Source organism: Bos grunniens, chromosome 15, assembly GCF_055505025.1.
Source record: "Bos grunniens cultivar Pamir isolate PY7600 chromosome 15, Bosgru_T2T1.0, whole genome shotgun sequence".
Taxonomy (NCBI): Eukaryota; Metazoa; Chordata; class Mammalia; order Artiodactyla; family Bovidae; genus Bos; species Bos grunniens.
The window spans coordinates 32798320-32820582 of record NC_141179.1 but is presented as its reverse complement, the minus strand read 5'-3'; the positions used below and the strand labels follow the sequence as shown (position 1 = coordinate 32820582).

Here is a 22263-nt window from a genome sequence, read left to right as displayed (position 1 = left end):
CCCATTATCTGTGGGGTACACATTCCAAGACCACAGTGGATGCTTGAAACCATGAATTCTACCAAACCCTGTACATACTATGTTTTTCCTATACATACATACCTATGATAAAATGTAACTTACAAGTTAGGTACAGTAAGAGATTAATAACAATAATACAGAAAATATACAACAGACTATAATAAAAGTTACGTGGATGTGGTCTCTCTCTGTCTCAAAATATCTTCCTGGACTGTCTTCACCTTTTCTGTGATGACACAGAAACACATCTGTATGATGAGATGAAGCGAGACGAATGAGGTAGGTGTTGTGAAGCAGCATCAGGCTGCTCTTGACCTGAGGCTACATCAGGAGGAGGACCATCTGCTCTAGGTGAACCTGGATCATCAGTCATGACAATATTGAGGTCAGATGTCAAGAACAGACTGTGTCAATGTCAGGGATCCCAGGTAGGATGGAGTGGGATGGCCTAAGATGTCATCATCCTACTCAGAATGGTGTGCAACTTAAAACTTCTGAACTGTTTATGTCTGGAATTTTTCTATTTGAGATTTCTAGACCATAGTTGACCATGGATAACTGAAACCACGAAAAGCAAACCTTCAGATGGTGGTGGGGTGGAGGGGACTACGGTATCTTTCTTACCATAGTGAATTATCCCTGCTCCTGTCTCCCAGGACAGCCCTTTCAGTTCCCATCCTTCATCAATCCTGTCCTCTCTCCTTAATATTTCCTTCTCAAATGGACTGTTATCATCCCCTTAACCTATAAACTTATCAACAAATCCCCTTCCCATTAAAAACTCCCTTGACCCCACATCACGCCCATTCCTCTGCTCTCTTTCCTAACAGACATTCTCAAAATAATTGGCATCTGTGTTGTCTCTACTCTTCTCTCATTTTTTTTTTCTAGAATCAACTTCTACTAGGCTTTTTGGTCACCATCATCCAAGAGAATTGTTCTTGTCACCAAGGACCTCCAAATGGTCAAATCTAGTGGCAACTTCTAGTCCTCACATTACTTAAGACTGGCATTTGACATAATTAATTGCTCTTTCTTGAAACGCTTTTTTCATCTGGCCTCTACCATGGATCTCCCTCAAATCTCTCCAGTTCGTTGTCTATTCTTGCTCAGGTTTCTTTGCTGGTTCTTCATCATCTTCTCGACCTCCCAATCTTAGAACACATGGTTCTTTTTCCCTTCTCACTCTCCTAGTAATCTCATCCAGCCTTGTGGATTTAAAAGCTATCTAGATACCAAAAACTCCAAAAATTGCATTTGCAGGATAGAATGCATCTCAAAACTGCACAAATTCACACATACAACTGCCTACTTGATATTTTTTCTTACTAGTCTCAAATTTAATATATCCACTTTAGACACAACTTCCAACACACACACATGCCTGCTTTTCCCCAAAATATCTCCATTTCAGTTTGTCAAGCCAGAAATCTTACAGATAACCTTGACATCTCTCCATCTCTTATACCTAAAATCCAAATCATCAATTCTACTTTCAAAAACTATTCAGAAGGTAATTCTTAACAGTTCTGTCACTATCGCCCTAATCTAAGCCACCATCCTGTGTTCCTATCTGCACATTAGCGTAATAACTTCCAACAAGATTCCCGGCTTCTCCCACTAAAGTTTATCTTCCCCACAGCAGACAGAAAGATGCCGTCAATATAAGTCAGATCATAACACTCTCCTGTTCATACCTTCCAATGGCTTCCCCTCAGCACAAAATTCAAGGTCCTTTCCATGACCTACTAGCTTCCACATAACCTCCAGAGAAGTTCCTGCTACACGTTTCTGATCTCAAGGTCATTGCCTGTACTACAATCTCCTGGCCACATGTATGACCTCCTTGCTGTTCTGCAAATATGCCATGCCGATGCCAACCTCAAATCCATTCTATTTGCAGCTCTCACTCCCTGCAGGGTCATAGAGAGCTGTATGTCCTGCCCCCTCCCTGGTTTCTCTCCCCAGAGGCCAACTTGTCAAAGAGGTTCCCCCTGATTGCTTTATACAAATAATACACATCAGACCATCATTCTTTTATTCCTTACTGGACTATTTTCTCCAACATACACCCACCACCATTTGACATGTTATATGCACGTTTGTTTTTTTCTTTTTATCTTTTTATTGAAGGATAATTGCTTTACAGAATTTTGTTGTTTTCTGTCAAACGTCAACATGAATCAGCCATAGGTATACATATATCCCCTCCCTTTTGAATCTTCCTTCCATCTTCTGCCCCATCGCACCCCTCTAGGTTGATACAGAGCCCCTGTTTGAGTTTCCTGAGCCATACAGCAAATTCCCATTGGCTATCTATTTTACATATGGTGATGTAAGTTTCCATGTTACTCTTTCCATCCATCTCACCCTCTCCTCCCCTCTCCCTATGTCCATAAGTCTATTCTCTATGTCTGTTTCTCCATTAGGGCTTCCCTGGTGGCTCAGAGGTTAAAACATCTGCCTGCATTGTGGAAGACCTGGGTTCAATCCCTGGGTTGGAAAGATCCCATTTCTCCATTGCTGCCCTGTGAATAAATTCTTCAGTACCATTTTTCTAGATTCTGTATATGTGCATTAGAATATGATATTTAGCTTTCTCTTTCTGACTCCCTTCACTCTGTATAACAGGTTCTAGGTTCATCCACCTCATCAGAACTGACTCAAATGTGTTCCTTTTATGCTTGAGTAATATTCCATTGTGTGTATGTACCACAACTTCTTTATCCATTCATCTGTCAATGGAGATCTAGGTTGCTTCCATGTTCTAGCTATTGCAGATAGTGCTGCAATGAACAATGGGATATAAGTGTCTTTTTCAATTTTGGTTTGCTCAGGGTATACGCCTAGGAGTGGGATTGCTGGGTCATATGGTGGTTTTACTCCTAGATTTTAAGGAATCTCCATGCTGTCTTCCATAGTGACTGTATCAGTTTATGTTCCCACCAACAGTGCAAGAGTGTTTTCTTTTCTCCACAACATCTCCAGCATTTATTGTTTGTGGACTTTTTGATGATAGCCATTCTGACTGGTGTGAGGTGATATCTCATTGTGGTTTTGATTTGCATTTCTCTAATAATGAGCGATGTTGAGCATATTTTCATGTATTTATTAGCCTGTAGAGTTGGACACGACTGAGTGACTTCACTTTCACTTTTCACCTTCATGCATTGGAGAAGGAAATGGCAACCCACTCCAGTGTTCTTGCCTGGAGAATCCCAGGGACGGGGGAGCCTGGTGGGCTGCCGTCTATGGGGTCACACAGTCGGACATGACTGAAGTGACTTAGCAGCAGCAGCATACCTTCTTTGGAGAAATATCTGTTTAGGTCTTTTTCCCACTTTTGGGTTGGGTTGTTTGTTTTTCTGGCATTGAGTTGTAAGAGCTGCTTGTATATTTTGGAAATTAATCCTTTGTCAGTTGTTCCCCTTGCTATTATTTTCTCCCATTCTGAGGGTTGTCTTTTCACCTTGCTTATAGTTTCCTTTGCTGTGCAGAAGCTTATAAGTTTAATCAGGTGCCACTTGTTTACTTTTGTTTTTATTTCTGTTACTCTAGGAGGTGAGTCATAGAGGATCTTGCTTTGATTTATCTTATCAATTGTTCTATGTTTTCCTCTAAGAGTTTTATAGCTTCTGGTCTTACATTTAGGTCTTTCTTCCATTTTGACTTTATCTTTGGGTATGGTGTTAAGAAGTGTGCTAATTTCATTCTTTTATATGTAGCTGTCAACTCTTCCCAGCACCATTTATTGAAGAGGCTGTCTTTGCCCCATTGTATATTCTTGCCTCCTTTGCCAAAAATAAGGTTCCCATAGGTGCATGGGTTTATTTCTGGGCTGCCTATCTTGTTCCATTGGTCTATATTTCTGTTTTTGTGCCAGTACCATACTGTCTTGATGACTGTAGCTTTGTAGTGTAATCTGAAGTCAGGAAAGTTGATTCCTCCTGCTCCATTCTTCTGAAGACTGCTTTGGCTATTTGGGATCTTTTGTGTTTCCATGTGAATTGTTAAAATTTTTGTTCTAGTTCTGTGAAAAATGCCATTGGTAATTTGATAGGGATTGCATTGAATCTGTAGACTGGATTTAGTAATATAGTCATTTTCACAATATTGATTCTTCCTACCCAGGAACATGGAAGGGTTATGTTGTCTGCTTATGTTGCTCCATCTGCTTATGTTTTTGATTTCTTTATAAACTTTAGTGTCTTATAAATTTTCTGTGTACAGCTTGTCTTCTTAGGTAAGTTTATTCCTAGATGTTTAATTCTTTGTGTTGCAATGGTGAATGGGATTGATTCCTTAATTTCTCTTTCTGATTTTTCATTGTTAGTATGTAGAAATGTAAGGGATTTCTGCATATTGATTTTGTATCCTGCAACTTTGCTAACTTCACTGATTAGCTCTAGCAATTTTTGATACTATCTTTAGGGTTTTCTATGTACAGGATCACGTCATCTGCAAACAATGAGAGCTTTACTTCTTTTCTGTTCTGGATTCCTTTTATTTCTTTTTCTTCTCTGATGGCTGTAGCTAGGACTTTCAAAACTATGTTGAATAATAATGGTGAAAGTGGACACCCTTGTCTTGTTCCTGATCTTAGGGGGAATGTTTTCAGTTTTTCACCATTGACAATGATGTTTGCTGTAGGCTTATCATATATGGCCTTTACTATGTTGAGGTAGGTTCCTTATATGCCCATTTTTTGGAAGAGATTTAATAATAAATGGGTGCTGAATTTTGTGAAAGGTTTTTTTCTGCATCTATTGAGATAATCATGGTTTTTGTCTTTCAATTTGTTAATATGGTGTATCACATTGATTAATTTGCATATATTGAAGAATCCTTGCATTCCTGGAATAAACCCAACTTGATCACGGTGTATGAGCTTTTTGATGTGTTGCTGAATTGTTTGCTAAAATTTTGTTGAGGATTTTTGCATATATGTTCATCAGTGATATTGGCCTGTAGTTTTCTTTTTTGTGTTGTCTTTGTCTGATTTTGGTATCAGGGTGATGGTGGCCTCATAGAAAGAGTTTGGAAGTGTTCCTTCCTCTGCAATTTTTGAAAAAATTTAGAAGGATAGGCATTAGCTCTTCTCTAAATGTTTGATAGAATTCTCCTGAGAAGCCGTCTGGTCCTGGGCTTTTGTTTTTTTGGGGAGATTTTTTATCACAGCTTCAATTTCAGTGCTTATAATTGGGTTGTTCATAATTAATGCTTCTTCCTGGTTCAGCCTTGGAAGATTGAACTTTTCTAAGAATCTGTCCATTTGTTCCAGGTGATCCATTTTATGTCCACATTGTTGTCCATAATAGTCTCTTATAATCCCTTCTGTTTCAGCGTTGTCTGTTGTAACCTTTTCTTTTTCATTTCTAATTTTGTTGATTTGATTTTCTTTTTTTCTTGATGAGTCTGGCTAAAGGTTTGTCAATTTTATTTATCTTCTCAAAGAACCAGCTTTTAGTTTTATTAATCTTTACTATTGTTTCTTTCATTTCTTTTTCATTTATTTCTGCTCAGATCTTTAGGATTTCTTTCCTTCTACTAATTTTGGGGTTTTTTTTTTTGTTCTTCTTTTTCCAATTGTTTTAGGTGTAAAGTTAGGTTGTCTATTCAATATTCTTCTTGTTTCATGAGGTAGGATTGTATCACTATAAACTTCCGTCTTAGAACTGCTATTGCTGCATCCCATAGGTTTTGAGTTGTCCTGTTTTCATTGTCATTTGATTCTAGAAATTTTTTAATTTCCTTTTTGATTTCTTCATTAACCTGTTGGTTATTTAGAAATGTGTTGTTTAATCTCCATGTGTTTGGGTTTCTTACATTTTTTTTCTTATAATTGATAGCTAGTCTCATAGCGTTGTGGTCGGAGAAGATGCTTGATATGATTTCAATTTTCTTAAATTTACTTAGGCTTGATTTGTAACCCAAGATGTGGTCTATCCTGGAGAATGTTCCATGTGCACTTGAGAAGAAGGTGTATTCTTCTGCATTTGGATAGAATGTCCTGAAGATATCAATGAGATCCATCTCATGTAATGTATCATTTAAGACCTGTGTTTCCTTATTAATTTTGTGTTTTGATGATCTGTCTATTGGTGTGAGTGGAGTGTTAGCCTCCTACTATTATTGTGTTACTGTCAATTTCTCCTTTTATGTCTGTTAGTGTTTGTCGTATGTATTGAGGTGCTCCTATGTTGAGTACATAGATATTTACAATTGTTATGTCTTCTTCTTGGATTGATCCCTTGATCATTATGTAGTGTCTTTCCTTATCTCTTGTAATCTTTATTTTAAGGTCTATTTTGTCTGATATGAGGATTGCTACTCCAGCTTTCTTTTGCTTCCCATTTGCATGGAATATATTTTTCCATCCCCTCACTTTCAGTCTATATGTGTCTTTAGGTCTGAAGTGGGTTTGTTCCAGACAGCTAAATATGGGTCTTGTATTTATATTCATTCAGCCAGTCTGTGTCTTTTGGTTGGAGCATTTAATCCATTTACATTTAAAGTAATTATTGATATGTATCTTCCTGTTGCCATTGTCTTAATTGTTTGGGGTTGATTTTGTAGATCTTTTTCCTTCTCTTGTATTTCTTAACTGTGTAAGTCCCTTTAACATTTGTTGTAAAGCTGGTTTGGTGGTACTGAATTCTCTTAACTTTTGCTTGTCTGAAAAGCTTTTTATTTCTCCATCAATTTTGAATGAGATCCTTGCCAAGTACAGTAATCTTGGTTGTAGATTTTTCCTTTTCAGTACTTTAAATATATCCTGCCATTCCCTTCTGGCCTGCAGAGTTTTTGCTGAAAGATCAGCTGTTAAGTGTATGGGGTTTCCCTTGAATGATACTTGTTGCTTCTCCCTGGCTGCTTTTAATATTCTTTCTTCGTGTTTAGTCTTTGCTAGTTTGATTGGTATGTGTCTTGGCGTATTTCTCCTTGGGTTTATCCTTTATGGGACTCTGCCTCTTGGACTTGATTGACTATTTCCTTTTCTATGTTGGGGAAATTTTCAACTATAATCTCTTCAAAAATTTTCTCATACTCTTTCTTTTTCTCTTCTTCTTCTAGGAGCCCTATAATTCGAATGTTGGTGCATTTGATATTGTCCCAGAGGTCTCTGAGACTATCCTCAGTTCTTTTCATTCTTTTTTTTACTTTATTTTGCTGTTCAGAAGTTATTTCCACCATTTTATCTTCCAGCTCATTGATTCGTTCTTCTGTTTCAGATATTCTGCTATTGATTCCTTCTCGAGTATTTTTAATTTCAGTAGTTGTGTTGTCTCTGCATGTTTATTCTTTAATTCTTCTAGGTCTTTGTTAAACTGATTCTTGCATTTTTTCCATTTTCTTTCCAAGGTTTTTGATCATCTTTACTATCATTATTCTGAATTCTTTTTCAGGTAGTTGGCTTATTTTCTCTTCATTTATTTGAACTTCTGTGTTTCTAGTTTGCTCCTTCATTTGTGTAGTATTTCTCTGCCTTTTCATTATTTTTTTTTTTAACTTATTGTGTTTGAGGTCTCCTTTTCCCAGGCTTCAAGGTTGAATTCTTTCTTCCCTTTGGTTTCTGCCCTCCTAAGGTTGGTCCAGTGGTTTGTGCAAGCTTCGTATAGGGTAAGTTTGTGCTGAGTTTTTGTTTGTTTGTTTGTTTTTCCTCTAAGGCCAAGGCTGAGTGAGGTGGTGATCCTGTCTGCTGATGATTGGGTTTGTATTTTTGTTTTGTTTGTTGTTTAGATGAGGCATCCTGCACAGGGTGCTACTGGTGGTTGGGTGATGCCGAGTCTTGTATTCCAGTGGTTTCCTTTGTGTGAGTTTTCACCATTTGATACCCCCTCGGGTTAGTTCTCTAGAAGTCTAGGGTTGTGGAGTCAGTGCTTCCACTCCACAGGCTCAGGGCTTGATCTCTGGTCAGGAACGAAAATTCCACAAGTGGTTTGTTATGGCATTAAGTGAAATTAAAACAAATATCCAAAAACAAGAAACCAAAGATGAACCCCAAATGGCAGTTACAAAATCAGGCAAATAATAATTAAAATAATGGAATATACACATATACATAAATACCAACGAGCAAAAGTCAAACCAGTCCAACAAATATAAAGTAAAATAGATTGACTTGGGAACAAAGGAAATAAAAAATTATATTTACCAGTTAAGAACAAAACTAAAGCACAAACTGGAAAACAAAACTAAAGCAAGGTGCCAAGTAGAGAATAAAGCAATGAAAATAAAATTAACAAATATGTTGAGAGGAAAGTAAAGAAAGAAAAGGAAGAATAAATATGAAAAGTTAAATAGAGGTAGATGAAGAAGATTTATATACACTTAAGATTAACTGCAAGGAAAAGAACGTAGCAAAGGCAAACAAAGGAATAAATGTAGAAAAATATAATAGGTTTTTAAAAATTAAAACTTAAAATTATAGAAAAAAGGAAAAAAACCATGAAAGAAGAAAGAAAAAAGGAAAACTCCACAGAACTGCAAAAGCCCAATGTAGAGGTAGCAGTTTACAAAAACAATAAAAAGTGTGACTGAATATACACATATACATATATACCCATAAGCAAAATCAAAACAGCCCAAGAAAAATAAAATACAATAGACTGACCCAGTGAACAAAGGGAACCAAAAATTATGTCTACAGAACAAAACTAACTAAAGCACAAGCTGGAAAACAAAACTAAAGCAAGGTGTCAAGTGGGGAACAAAGCAATGAAAATAAAATTAACAAATATGTTGAGAGGAAAGGAAAGAAAAATGAAAGAAAGAAGAGATATGCAAAGTTAAACAGAGATAGATAAAGAAGATTTATATATATTAAAGATTTAACTGCAAGGGTAAAAGAACAGTAGGAAAAGCAAACAAAGGGATAAATGTAGGAAAAATAATAATAGGTTTAAAAAATTAAAATTAAAAAAAGAGAAACAACAACAAAAAAAGGAAAACTCCCCAGAACTATAAAAGCCCAATATAGAGGCAGAGGTTTATAACAATAAAAAATGTGACTGAGAAAAAAAATTAAATTAAAAAAAAAACAAAAGCTTAATTAGATTTCATAGTGCCAATAAAATTGACAAATACAACTGGGTGGGGGTAGGGAGGAAAGAAAAGGAAAAAAAAATCCAAAAGAATCTACAGAGCAAAACATAAGAATAAGTCAAAACATAAGAATAATAAATGTTTTTCTTGAGTCACTGCTGTCAGAGTCCTTTCCCTCACTGGGAGTCACAGTCCACCTCACCTCCCTAGAATGCCCTCTAACGCTGTGCTGATCTCTGGACCTGCTATGGGGGCAACTCAGATTCTAATCTAGTCCTACCCCTCTGTGTTCTTGCCTCCATTGTCCACAGCTATCAGAACTAGTGTGTTTTCTTTTGTGGGAGCTCTCAATGACCTTTTAAATATTCCATAGACACGGAGTCTGCCTAGTTGACTATGTGGATATAACCTGCAGCTTGTACAGCTGGTGGGAAGGTTTTGGGTCTTTTTCCTTAGCCACACTGTCCCTGGGTTTCAACTGTGGTTTTATTTCCACCTCTGCATATGTGTCATCCACTGGGGTTTGCTCCTGAGGCTGCCCTGGAGGACTTGGGTTTGCCCCTGTGTGGGCCAGGTGTAGAGGTGGTGCAGCTGCTTGGGTCACAGGGGTTCTGGCAGCACCAGATACTCAGGGGAGTTGGTGGCTAGGGTAGCAGGAAATATAGTGCTCTAGAAGGGTATGGCAACCAGTATTGGCCAATACGCTCCAGTATGCTTGCCTGGAGAACAGCCCTCCCTGACAGAGAAGCCTGGCAGGCCGCAGTCTACAGGGTCACAAAGAGTTGGACACTACCGAAGTGACCATGTGTACCTAGACACAAGATTTTTTCCCTGTGGCAGCACTGCCCCAGTGAGAGTTGACCATGAAGGTGGCGCAGCTGCTTGGCTTGTGGGGACCCTGGCAGCACCAAGTGTGCACGGACACGGACTGCCTCTGCCCCAGGAGTTATGGCCCTATCAGAGTCTTTTTTCCAGCCTCTTGTAGCTGGTGATCAGAAGGCCTCTTTGGCCAGTCTTTCTCCATAGCTCCACCCATACAGGCATTTAGAGGGCTTCCTTGCCTGAGGTCCTTCTCTGTTGTTTGGCGTCAGGCACATAGAGGGGGCCCCCCTGGCTAGGATCCTACTCTGTATTTTGGCGTGTCAGGCACTGAAACAGGCACCCTGGGTGGGGTCCTACTCTATAGTTCAGTGCATCAGGCCTTTGATAGGGCTTCCCTGGTGGCTCAGCTGGTAAAGAATCTGCCTGCAATGCAGGAGACCTGGGTTCAATCCCTGGGTTGGGAAGATCCCCTGGAGAAGGGAAAGGCTACCCACTCCAGTATTCTGGCCTGGAGAATTCCATGGACTGTATAGTCCATGGGGTCACAAAGAGTCAGGCACGACTGAGTGACTTTCACTTCACTTTCAGGCCAGCCTCTCTATTGTTTAGCTGCCAAGGCTGGCGTGTCAGGGTAGAGAGGCTATGGTGATGGCTCCACCCATTGTGACTCAGCAGTATCACCTTGCTTCCATGACTGCCTGGCTTTTCTCCACAGGCATTTCCCACCACAATCTCCTCCCTCACATCCCTTCCATACATCTCTCCACACTCAACAGCGGCCCTTGCCCAGGAATTGCTCCACAAACCCTAAATTCCAGCTCCCAGCTACTGCGCTTTCCAGAGGATCTGCATCCCTGTCTGGGGTATATATGGCTGTGCCAAGGACTGTCTGATTCTCACTCCATCTAGGCTGCCACAGATCAGCTGTTTCATTCTCAGCCTTAAATGTCTCTCCTCTGACTCAGACAACTGCCCCAGTGTGGGGATCGGACCCCTACTTCAGTTCCCCCACCTTCCGAGGGCAGGTCCAGTCCTGTGAACACTCCTGTTTTTCCCCCTAGCTCCTTTGTCCTACCGAGTTTTGCTTGGGTCTATATATTCTTTTCCTCTGGTCAGGTACTTCTGTCCACTCTCAGCTGGTGTTCTGCGTGCGCTTCTGTGTCTGAAGGTGTATTCCTGATGTATCCGTGGAGAGAGATATACTCCAGGTCCACCTACTCCTCTGCCATCTTGTTCTCTCTCCCCATGTGATTCCTTTCAGTTGGGTGTCCCAGCTGGCCCAGTGGGAAAGAATCTGCTTGCCGATGCAGGAGATGCAAGAGACATAGGTTCAATCCCTGGGTCGGGAATATCCTCTGGAGGATGAAATGGCAACCCAGTTCACTATTCTTGCCTGGAAATCCCATGGGCAGAGGAGCCAGGTGGGCTACAGTCCATGGGGTCGCAAAGAGTCAGGCACAACTGAGCACACACACACACTTCTCCTACTAGAATTTAAGCTCTGTGAGAGTAGAGGCTTTGCTTCTGCTCACTGCTGTATCCTCACACATATTAACTGATTAAGAAGTGTTTTTAAATGTTTATTTATTTGGTGCTAGTCGTGGCACCTGGGCTCTTCGTTGCAGGGCTTGGGCTTTTCTCTAGTTGTGGCATGCAGGCTTAGCTGCCCCTTAGCATATGGGATCTTAGTTCTCCAACCAGGGATTGGACCCATGCACCCTGCATTGGAAGGCAGATTCCTACCTAATGGGCCACTAGAGAAGTCCCAAGAATTTTAAGAATTGTTTTAATGTGTCACATTATTTATAACTCATCCTAGTCCATAAATAATGAGGGTGATGCCATGGACTATAGCCCACCAGGCTCCTCTGTCCATGGAATTCTCTAGGCAGGAATACTGGAGTGGGTAGCCATTTCCTTCTCCAGGAGATTTTGACTACACTAAAGCCTTTGACTGTGTGGATTACAACAAACTGTAGAAAATTCTTCAAGAGATGGGAATATCAGACCACCTGACCTGCCTCCTGAGAAACCTGTATGCAGGTCAGGAAGCAACAGTTAGAACCAGACATGGAACAATGAACTGGTTCCAAATTGGGAAAGGAGTATGTCAAGGCTGTATACTGTCACCCTGCTTATTTAACTTATATGCAGATTACATCATGCAAAATGCCAGGCTGGATGAAGCACAATCTGGAATCAAGATTGCCCGGAGAAATATCAATAACCTCAGATATGCAGATGACACCACCTGTATGGCAGAAAGCAAAGAGGAACTAAACAGCCTCTTGATGAAAGTGAAAGAGAACAGTAGAAAAGCTAACTTAAAATTCAGCATTCAACAAACTAAGATCATGGCATCCAGTCCCATCACTTCATGGCAAATAGATGTGGAAACAATGACAGACTATTTTCTTGGGCTCCAAAATCACTGTGGATGGTGACTGAAGCCACAAAATTAAAAAACACTTCCTCCTTGGAAGGAAAGTTATGACAAACCTAGACAGCATATTAAAAAGCTGAGACATCACTTTGCCAACAAAGGTCCGTATGGTCAAATCTATGGTTTTTTCCAGTAGTCATGCACAGATGTGAAAGTTGGACACAAAGAAGACTGAGCACCAAAACATTGATTCTTTCAAATTGTGGTGCTGGAGAAGACTCTTGAGAGTCCCTTGGACAGCAAGGAGACCAAACAAGTCAATCCTAAGGGAAATCAACCCTGAATATTCATTGGAAGGACTGATGCTGAAGCTCCAATACTTTGGCCACCTGATGTGAAGACTCACTGGAAAAGGCCCTGATGATGGGAAAGATTGAAAGCAGGAGGAGAAGGGGGCAATAGAGGAGGAGATGGTTGGATGACATCACCAAATCAATGGACATGAGTTTGAGCAAACTCCAGCAAATAGTGAAGGACAGGGAAACCTGGCAGACTGCAGTCCACAGGGTCACAAAGGGTCAGACACAACTTAACAACTGAACAACAAGACCATGAATGTTGCCCATAACACTTTGAGGATCCTTCACATACTACAGGACAAACTTAAAACTTAACTTAGCTTTTATGGCACACCATGATCTAGTGATGCCTACCTCATGGTCTCCCCTTCTCTATATGCATCTCTCCCTGCCTCAGAATATGCCTTTCTCCTGCCTGCTTCTGCTTATACTGTTCTTCACTCTCTTGAGACACCTTCTCTCATCTACTTCCCAAAATCTACCTACCCTTCAAAGTCTAGATCAACCCCACTTCTCTTTCAAGGACTCTTCTAATCATGCTACCCAAAATGAATAGCCTCTGCTCTGTCTTCCCATTGGCATTAGTCATTTGGCATTTAGCACACCCTTGTGTGCTTGCATTCCTACAAGGGACATTCACTTGTAGGGTTTCCCAGGTGATACAGTGGTAAAGAATCCACCTGCCAATGCAGGAGATGTGGATTCTATCCTTGGGTTGAGAAGATCCCAAGGATCTTGGGAGTAGGAAATGGCAACTCACTCCAGTTGCATGAGTTGCAACTGATGCTATTTATAAATTTACCAGGCAAGTAAATTCCATGGACAGAGGAGCCTGACAGTCTACAGTCCACGGGGTCACAAAAGAATCAGACATGACTGAACACACACACAGCTTGATATTCACTTACTATTATTTGATAGTTATCTCATCAAATCTCTATCATATATTAGTGATACTCTCTTTCCATGCTTACAGTTGATCAATTTGATCTATTTGTCTATGTTATAAACCCTTTGGGGAAGAAAATTAAGATTTTTAACCTTATTTGACTGGTCTGTGAATATATATGTATGTCTATATACATATATGTATAAATCAAAAAGAATGTGGCCTGTTTCATGCCTCTGTATTGTTATACATATTGTTCCATTAGCCTGGAATGCCCTTGCTCCAGCTCTTATTATTCCCATCTGTCAGGCAAATTCTTCTTCATCTTAAAATAGAGGAGTTAGGCTGATCTGTCCTCACTCTGGGTCTCCTCTGCCTCTAACATATTGCTCTTGTCTGGGTCTCACGATTTTCTTGTCTGTCTTGTTTGGTGAATGACTTCCCCTCCTAAAACCACTAACAATAATATTCTATGGTATATTTAAGTACTTTCCATTCTTCACAAGAAAAGCACTAATTAAATCCATGCAGGTGTTGTACTCATTGTTTTGCCAAATATAACCATGAACTTTAAATGCACATTCTCATAATTAGTCCCTTATGTATCCAAAATGTTTCCTCTTTTTTTACCCTCACAACATCCATCTGAAGTTGCCATGAAACATCCCCATGTTGCATTTGAATTAATGAGTTCCACAGTTTTGTGTCTCTGTTGCTGTCTTACATACTGTTCCGCTTGCCTGCAATGCCTTAAGACTAGAAAGAGATGGAGTGAATTAATCAGTAGAACATACTCCATAAACACTAAAATCCCCCATATTGCTGCTCATATTTGCCATTCCTTGGGTATCGCAAATGATATTTAGAAGTAAAGAAGAATTAAGAAGCTTGATTATAATACAAATTCTGAGAAATCATTAAGATTGAGAAAGGTGATGCTAAGGATAACGTACAGTGGCTAATCTGGCATTTTCTAAGCAAACTACCTTGATTTGAATTCCAGCTCCACCTTTTTCTATTTGAGTCCCTTGGGTGTTATCTTATATATCTTATTCTCAATTCCTTTGTCTAGTGTCTACCTAGTAAAGATAACAGAAGAAATTGATAGCATTGTGATGAATAAAAAAGATAATGTACATAAAATACTTAACATGCTGCCTGGCACAAAGTAAGCATTCTATAAATAAACTGATGCTATTTATAAATATTATTATATCAAAAGACTAGAAATAGACAAATATTTTCATAATTGAAAAGAAAAATTCTGGAAACAGCTTAATAGTAAACATCATATAGGCAGAATCCTCAAAAATATTATTAAATAATAAAGAGAAAGGTTAGGCTAGTGTTCATTATGACTAAGTCCACTAATCTTGTTTCCTAGTTGAAAAGGATTATTAGAACAATTGTGTACTAATGAATGTGCTGAATCTTCATTTTTTGTAATGTTTTATACTTTTGGTCATTTCTTTAAAAGAATACATACAAAATGAGAATTCTGTTATGTAACCTGGTTAAAAATGTATCAATTGCCCTCCTATGGTAAATAACTAGAAAACTAGACAAAAGCAAAGAAAACTGTCATTTTCAGACATTAGAAAAGAGGCAGTGCTTGATTGTGATCCCTAAGAAAAGACATACAAGCTAGACGAGTCCTGTGGTAAGCTAGGCATTCTGTCTGAAATCATTTTCAAGGTCACAGTATGGAGAGAAGCAGCCCAAGCAAAGCACAGTAGTCTTGCTAAACTGAGGAGATAGAGATCAGAGTTTCAATAGATTGAGGTAGCTAGAATTTGTGGAATAGAATACCGTAGAAAAGGAATCTAAGAAGGAAGGAGATCCAGATATTTGCATAGCAATCCTCTTGAGTCTTTCATTAAGTACTAAGCTTCACATGCTCAAGAAGAAATGGTATGAGGTCAGGCAAAGAACAAATACTGATCAGATGAAAGCTAAACTTTCTAGAGCTCACATGAGGCTAGGAGATAGTCAAGTTCCAACCAGCCCCCGTGCAGAAAATGTGTTGATTCTTGGGGACGTTCAATAGATACTGAGAATGGTCATAACTTAGCTATGGTTAAATTATCCCATGGATAAATTTTAAAATCAATAAGCCCACTTTTAAAAATTATTTAAAAGGATCAGACTGTTCCACAAGTAACCTAATGGCCTGCCAAAAGAAGATTGACCATTCCTTAAAAGAAAATATATAACTGAACAATGTTACAACCACAATCTCCAATACCAGTTGCCCAACACCAAGAATTGCTAGATAAATAACCCATAATCAGTAATATTTTGAAAAATAACAATAAAAATGGTGACAGAATAGACATTAAACAATGCAGGTAGCAGATGAAAACTTTAAAATGGCTAATATGTGTATGTTTGAAGATTTAAAGAAAACATAAAAGTAATGAGATAAATTAAAGATATAAAAAAGAAGCATAATGAAACTTCCAGAGTGGAAAAATATATCTGATATTAAAAATTCATTAAGTGTACTTACTTAATAGCAGATTAAATACTGCAGGGGAAAAAAAGACCAGTGAGCTTTTAGACAAGAAGCAGAAAGAGAACAAAAGATTGAAAAAATTGCTTACAATATCAACTCTGAAGACAATATAAATCAGTCTAACATATGTATAATTGAAAGTCCCACAAAGGGAAGCATAAAAGAATATTTAAATAAATAAGCCAAAATTTACCCAACTTGGTAAAAATTATAAACCCACAGATCCAAAACATCCAACAAAGAGCAAGTAGAAAGGGAAAATATTAAAAATATCATATCAATTGACAAACAACTAATCTCAAAAATATACAAGCAACTCCTACAGCTCAACTCCAGAAAAATAAATGACCCAATCAAAAAATGGGCCAAAGAACTAAATAGACATTTCTCCAAAGAAGACATACAGATGGCTAACAAACACATGAAAAGATGCTCAACATCACTCATTATCAGAGAAATGCAAATCAAAACCACTATGAGGTACCATTTCACACCAGTCAGAATGGCTGCGATCCAAAAGTCTACAAATAATAAATGTTGGAGAGGGTGTGGAGAAAAGGGAACCCTCTTACACTGCTGGTGGGAATGCAAACTAGTACAGCCACTATGGAGAACAGTGTGGAGATTCCTTAAAAAACTGGAAATAGAACTGCCTTATGATCCAGCAATCCCACTGCTGGGCATACACACTGAGGAAACCAGAAGGGAAAGAGACATGTGTACCCCAATGTTCATCACAGCACTGTTTATAATAGCCAGGACATGGAAGCAACCTAGATGTCCATCAGCAGATGAATGGATAAGAAAGCTGTGGTATATATACACAATGGAGTATTACTCAGCCATTAAAAAGAATTCATTTGACTCAGTTCTAATGAGGTGGATGAAACTGGAGCCTATTATACAGAGTGAAGTAAGCCAGAAGGAAAAGCACCAATACAGTATACTAACGCATATATATGGAATTTAGAAAGATGATAACAATAACCCTGTGTACGAGACAGCAAAAGAGACACTGATGTATGGAACAGTCTTATGGACTCTGTGGGAGAGGGAGAGGGTGGGAAGATTTGGGAGAATGGCATTGAAACATGTAAAATATCATGTATGAAACGAGATGGCAGTCCAGGTTCAATGCACGATACTGGATGCTTGGGGCTAGTGCACTGGGACGACCCAGAGGGATGGTATGGGGAGGGAGGAGGGAGGAGGGTTCAGGATAGGGAGCACATGTATACCTGTGATGGATTCATTTTGATATTTGGCAAAACTAATACAATTATGTAAAGTTTAAAAATAAAATAAAATTAAAATAATAATAATAAAAAAATAAATAAAAATATCATACTGAAACTGCTGTAAATCATAGGTAATGAGAAAATTGCAAAAGCATCCAGAAGAAAAAGATATATCCAAAGGCTGCAGACTTTCCCCAGAAATAATGTAAGCCAGAAGCCAACTGAATGACACATTTAAAGAAAGTCAATCAATAATTCTTGCCATTAAGGGTTGCCATTCTTTAAAAATAGAAGCAAAATAAAGGCTTTTTTAAAAAAGCTAAAAAAAAATGTCACCAGCATATCTGCATTCCAAAAAAATGTTAATGAAATTCAGACTGAAAAAAAAAAATGACACCAGATGAGAACTCAGATCAACATAAAGAAATGAAGAATGCTGAACTAGTAAATGTATAAGTAAACACAAAAATATAGTTAAATAGATTGAATTTAAATTAAAACATTCCCGCAAATAAAGTCCAACCTCAGATGATTTCACTGGTGAGTTCTAACAAACCTGTAATAAATAACCATTTCACAACAACTTTTTCAGAAAACAGAAAAAGAGGGAACATTTACCAACTCAGTTTACAGGACAGCAATATTGATAATGAAATTGCAGGGGAAAATTTCAAACCAATATCCATCAAAAATATAGACAAAAAACTTGACAAAATATTAGCAAATTGAATTCAGTGATGTATAAAAATAAGTGTGTCATGACTAAATGAGGTGTATATCAAAAATGCAATGTTAACATTTTTAATTGAACCACTAATATCTACAAAAAATAAAGGAAAAAAATTTATAATTGTCTATATTTCTTATAGAATTTGACAAGCAGATTCTAAAATGTATATGGAAATGCCAAGAGTCTTTGATATATATGGTATAATTTTAGATAAAGAACAAAGTTGGAAGATTATATTGGTTTCAGTTTCACTATAAAGTCCCACCAACAATGCAACGCAGGATTGGTGTAAGGATAACCATACAAATCAGTGGAGAATACAGAAGGTCCGGAAATAGACCCACACATTATTTGGTCAGTTGGTTTTTCAACATTTGGGGCAGTTAATTCAAACAACTGAATTACCAAGGTAACTCAATGGAGGAAACAGACTTTTCAAAAACTGGTGTTAGAATAACAGGAATTTGTGCAGAAAATCATAAATCTTGACTTTAACATCACACACAAAAAGGAACTCAGAATCAATCAGAGAAATGATACAAATGTAATTACAAATCAGAAACAGACTCACAGAGAAGGAAATTATGATAGCCAGGGGGAAGGATGGAAGGAAGGGAGAGTTAGGAAGTTTGGGACAGACATGTACACACTGCTATATTTAAAATGGATCACTAGCAAAGACCTACTGTTGGACAGGGAACTCTTCTTGATGTTCTGTGGCAGCCTAGATGGGAGGGGAGTTCAGGGGAGAATGGATACATGCATATGTATAGCTGAGTCGCTCTGCTGAGCACCTGAAAATATTACAGCATTGTTGATGCGCTGTGCGTGCATGTGTGTTCAGTCGTGTCCAACTCTTTGCAACCCCATGGACTGTAGCTCCCCCAGGCTCCTCTGTCCATGGGAGAATACTGGAGTGGGTTGCCATTTCCTTCTCCAATTCATCAGCTACACTCCAATATAAAATAAAAAGTTTAAAAATAATAAATGAATCTGAACCTAAAGCATTCAGAAGAAAAAGACATATTACAACCACAAAACTTTTGGAAGGAAACATGAGAGAAAACCCTTATCACTCTTAGGGTAGCAATAATTTCTCAGGGCAAATAATGTATTCACCATAAAAAATGATATATTACATCCATCAAAATTTTAAATTTCTGCTCAGTTATTTGAAAGACACTGTTAAGAAAATAAAAAGAAAAGCCACAGACTAGGAGATAGCAGTAGATACAGATTTCTCTTTCTTTCTTTCTTTACAGTTTGATATGATGAATACAAACAACCTTTAAAATTTAAAGGTTGGACACAAAATTTAAAAATGGACACAAAAGATTTGAACAGACAATTCACAAATGATGATATATGAATGGCCAGTAAGCTTATGAAGCTCAAAATCATTAGTCATCACCAAAATAAAAATCCACTGTACAATGAGATACCACTACACCCAATAACAGATGTTGCTAAGTGTGTAGAACAACTGGAATGCTCATACATCACTGGTGGAAGCACAAAACAGGACAACTCTTTGGAAAACTGCTTGACAGTTTCAAATAAAGTTAAACACACACTTACCTTAAGCCCTAACAATTCCACTCATAGGCATTTACCCAAGAGAAATGCAAGATATATTCATATGAAGACTTGTACAGAAATGTTTGAGACTGATTTAACCACAATATCCAAAATTGGAGATAATTCAAATGTCCATCAACAGATGAATGAATAAATTGTGATAGATTCATATAAGGGACTACTCTTCAGTAATCAAAAAAAAATACTAAACTACTAATATACGCTGCCACACGAACAAATCTCAAATATGTAACACTGAGTAATAATAGCCAGATACAAACAGTACACACTGGATGATTCTACTTATAGGAAATTCTAGAACAAGCAACACTGTACTAATCGGGCTTATGGTTGCCTAGGTCCAAGACGGGTGAAGACTGACTGCAAAGAGACGTGTTAAGTAATGAAAATGTTCTAGACCTTGATGGTGGTGGTGCTGACATGGGTCCATACATTTGTCAAAACTTAAAACTGCCCACTTCAAATGGGTTCATTTTAATGCATGTAACTTACATGTAAGTTATACCTCAATAATGTTGATTTTAAGTAATCAAAAAAGATCATATAAATTGGATTAAAAGTTTTGGACTTTGTCCTCAAACTTGCCTGCTTATGCAGTCTTATATAGCAAGAAATCATGTTTATTATATGGATTGGTGACACATAGTTGGGTGAGTGTCTTGTCTGTCCAAACAATATTCTTTAAGCACCTACTGTATGCTAAGAATTTAAGGCTATAATGGTGAAGGAAAAAAAAATAAGTTTCTATTCTCATGGTACCATAGTCTTATGGATATTGCTGCTGCTGCTAAGTCACTTCAGTCATGTCCAGCTCTGTGTGACCCCATAGGCGGCAGCCCACCAGGCTCCCCTGTCCCTGGGATTCTCCAGGCAAGAACACTGGAGTGGATTGCCATTTCCTTCTCCAATGCATGAAAGTAAAAAGTGAAAGTGAAGTCGCTCAGTCGTGTCCGAGGCAGACATTAATTAAATAAGTGGAATGCACAATTTTAAGCTGAAACAAGCTGAACAGCTCTGGGAGAACACACAGAAAGGAACCTGGCTGAGACTAAAGAGGGCAGAAGAGGCTTCCCCAAGGCTCCCATCCAGTTGGGAGCCTGAGGCTGAATGGGTAGAATCTATCTAATGGAAGGGTGCATTTTGCACTAGGAAGTCCCTAAGTGGGGGAAGGAAGCATATTCAAGTGACTAGAGGAAATTACTTGTGAAGAGCCTTAAGAACAAGAGCAACTGTAGAACAAGATGAAGCACAAAAGACAGGGAGCCAGGTCAGAGGACATCCTGAGAACAAAGAAAGCCTCAGAGGGGTCCTGGGCAGGACCAATGAGGCCAGGCCCTACAGCGGTGGTCCAGTGTTGACACAGGCATCCAGGTGAGACAACTGAGTGCTTATACTCAGTCAATGGCCACAGAAAGGCAGAGGAGTGAGTGTATTTGCTAAATAGGAGGCACCAGGTGCAAGTTGGTGCAAGTTGAACTTGGGAGATAAGGGAGAAGGAGAGTTGCTCAGGATGCTAGCCAAGTTTCCACCTTGGACATTTTTAGGGGTGGGAGCATTCTTCACTGAGATGACTACACAAAGGTGAAGAAGCAAATCGAGGGGAGGGTGGAGAAGATGGGAGAAGTGCAGAATCTAAAGTACATGCAAGGACTTCCCTGGTGATCCAGCAGTTAGGAATCTTCCTGCCAATGCTGGAGACAGGAGTTTGATCCCTGGTCCGGAAAGATCCCACATGCCGAAGGGCAGTTAAGCCCGGGCACCCCAACTACTGAGCCCGTACTGGAGAGCCCAGGAGCTGAAACCACTGAGCCCACGTGCTCTAAAGCCCGTGCTCCACAACAAGAGAAGCTCATGTACAACTAGAGAGCAGCCCCTGCTCACCACAACGAAAGAAAACCTACATGCAGCAACAAAGGCCCAGTGCAGCCAAAATCAAATAAACTAATTAAGTTTTTTTAAATCTGAAGTACCTAGAGGACCCTGATATGGGAAGCCCCAACTCCTGGAACTCCCTGAAGTGTGGGAGTGCTGGGCTTAACTGTACTGGGTTATCAGGATAGAATAAATTACCAAAGCCTTTGAGAGTATGAGATCACCAAAGCAGAGGTTGCAGAGAATAGGGCTCAGGATAGAGCCCAGAGGACAACCGGCAGGTAAGACTCAGCCAGAGGAAGCAGATTCCACCAAGAACAGCAACTGAAGGAGCACCCAAGAGGTTGGAGAACAGACCAACTTTACACCACAGGAGCCAAGGGTGGGAAAAGAGCTTTTCAAGGAGGATGCAATTGGGGACGGCTCCCTTAACTCAAGGTTCCAGACTCACCCAAGAGGCCAGTGGGAAGGTACTGACATCTCACCTGACTGACTAGGGTTCTAAGCACCTTCCAAGAACCATCTGATTTGATCTCCACAACAGCCACAATGGGTAGCAGCCGAAACAGCACTGCTGTAGCTCTCCTGCCGGAGCCGGAACCAACAAGGGACCCCAGGCTCCCATTCCAGTGCTGCTTCCTCTACTGCCTTCTCCTCCACCCAGTCCAGTCCAACCATCGCTTTCTCCGAACTGCCCCCTCCTCGCCCCTGCAATTCTCTGCACCACGGAACGTGTGACACAGACCAAGATATTTGAGGCTCTGGACCTCTGGGTCTCCGTCCTGGCCCT

General features: G+C 39.2%; 1 long non-coding RNA gene across 1 annotated transcript in view; it reads right to left on the bottom strand.

Annotated features, from left to right (window-relative positions):
- Window positions 1-2122: 2122 nt before the first annotated feature.
- Window positions 2123-22263, bottom strand: part of LOC147357619 (uncharacterized) — a 46115-nt gene continuing 25974 nt past the window's right edge. Inside the window, exon 2 of the long non-coding RNA XR_015141470.1 lies at window positions 2123-7931. This is a non-coding gene — a long non-coding RNA (uncharacterized LOC147357619). The remainder of the gene's footprint in view (window positions 7932-22263) is intronic.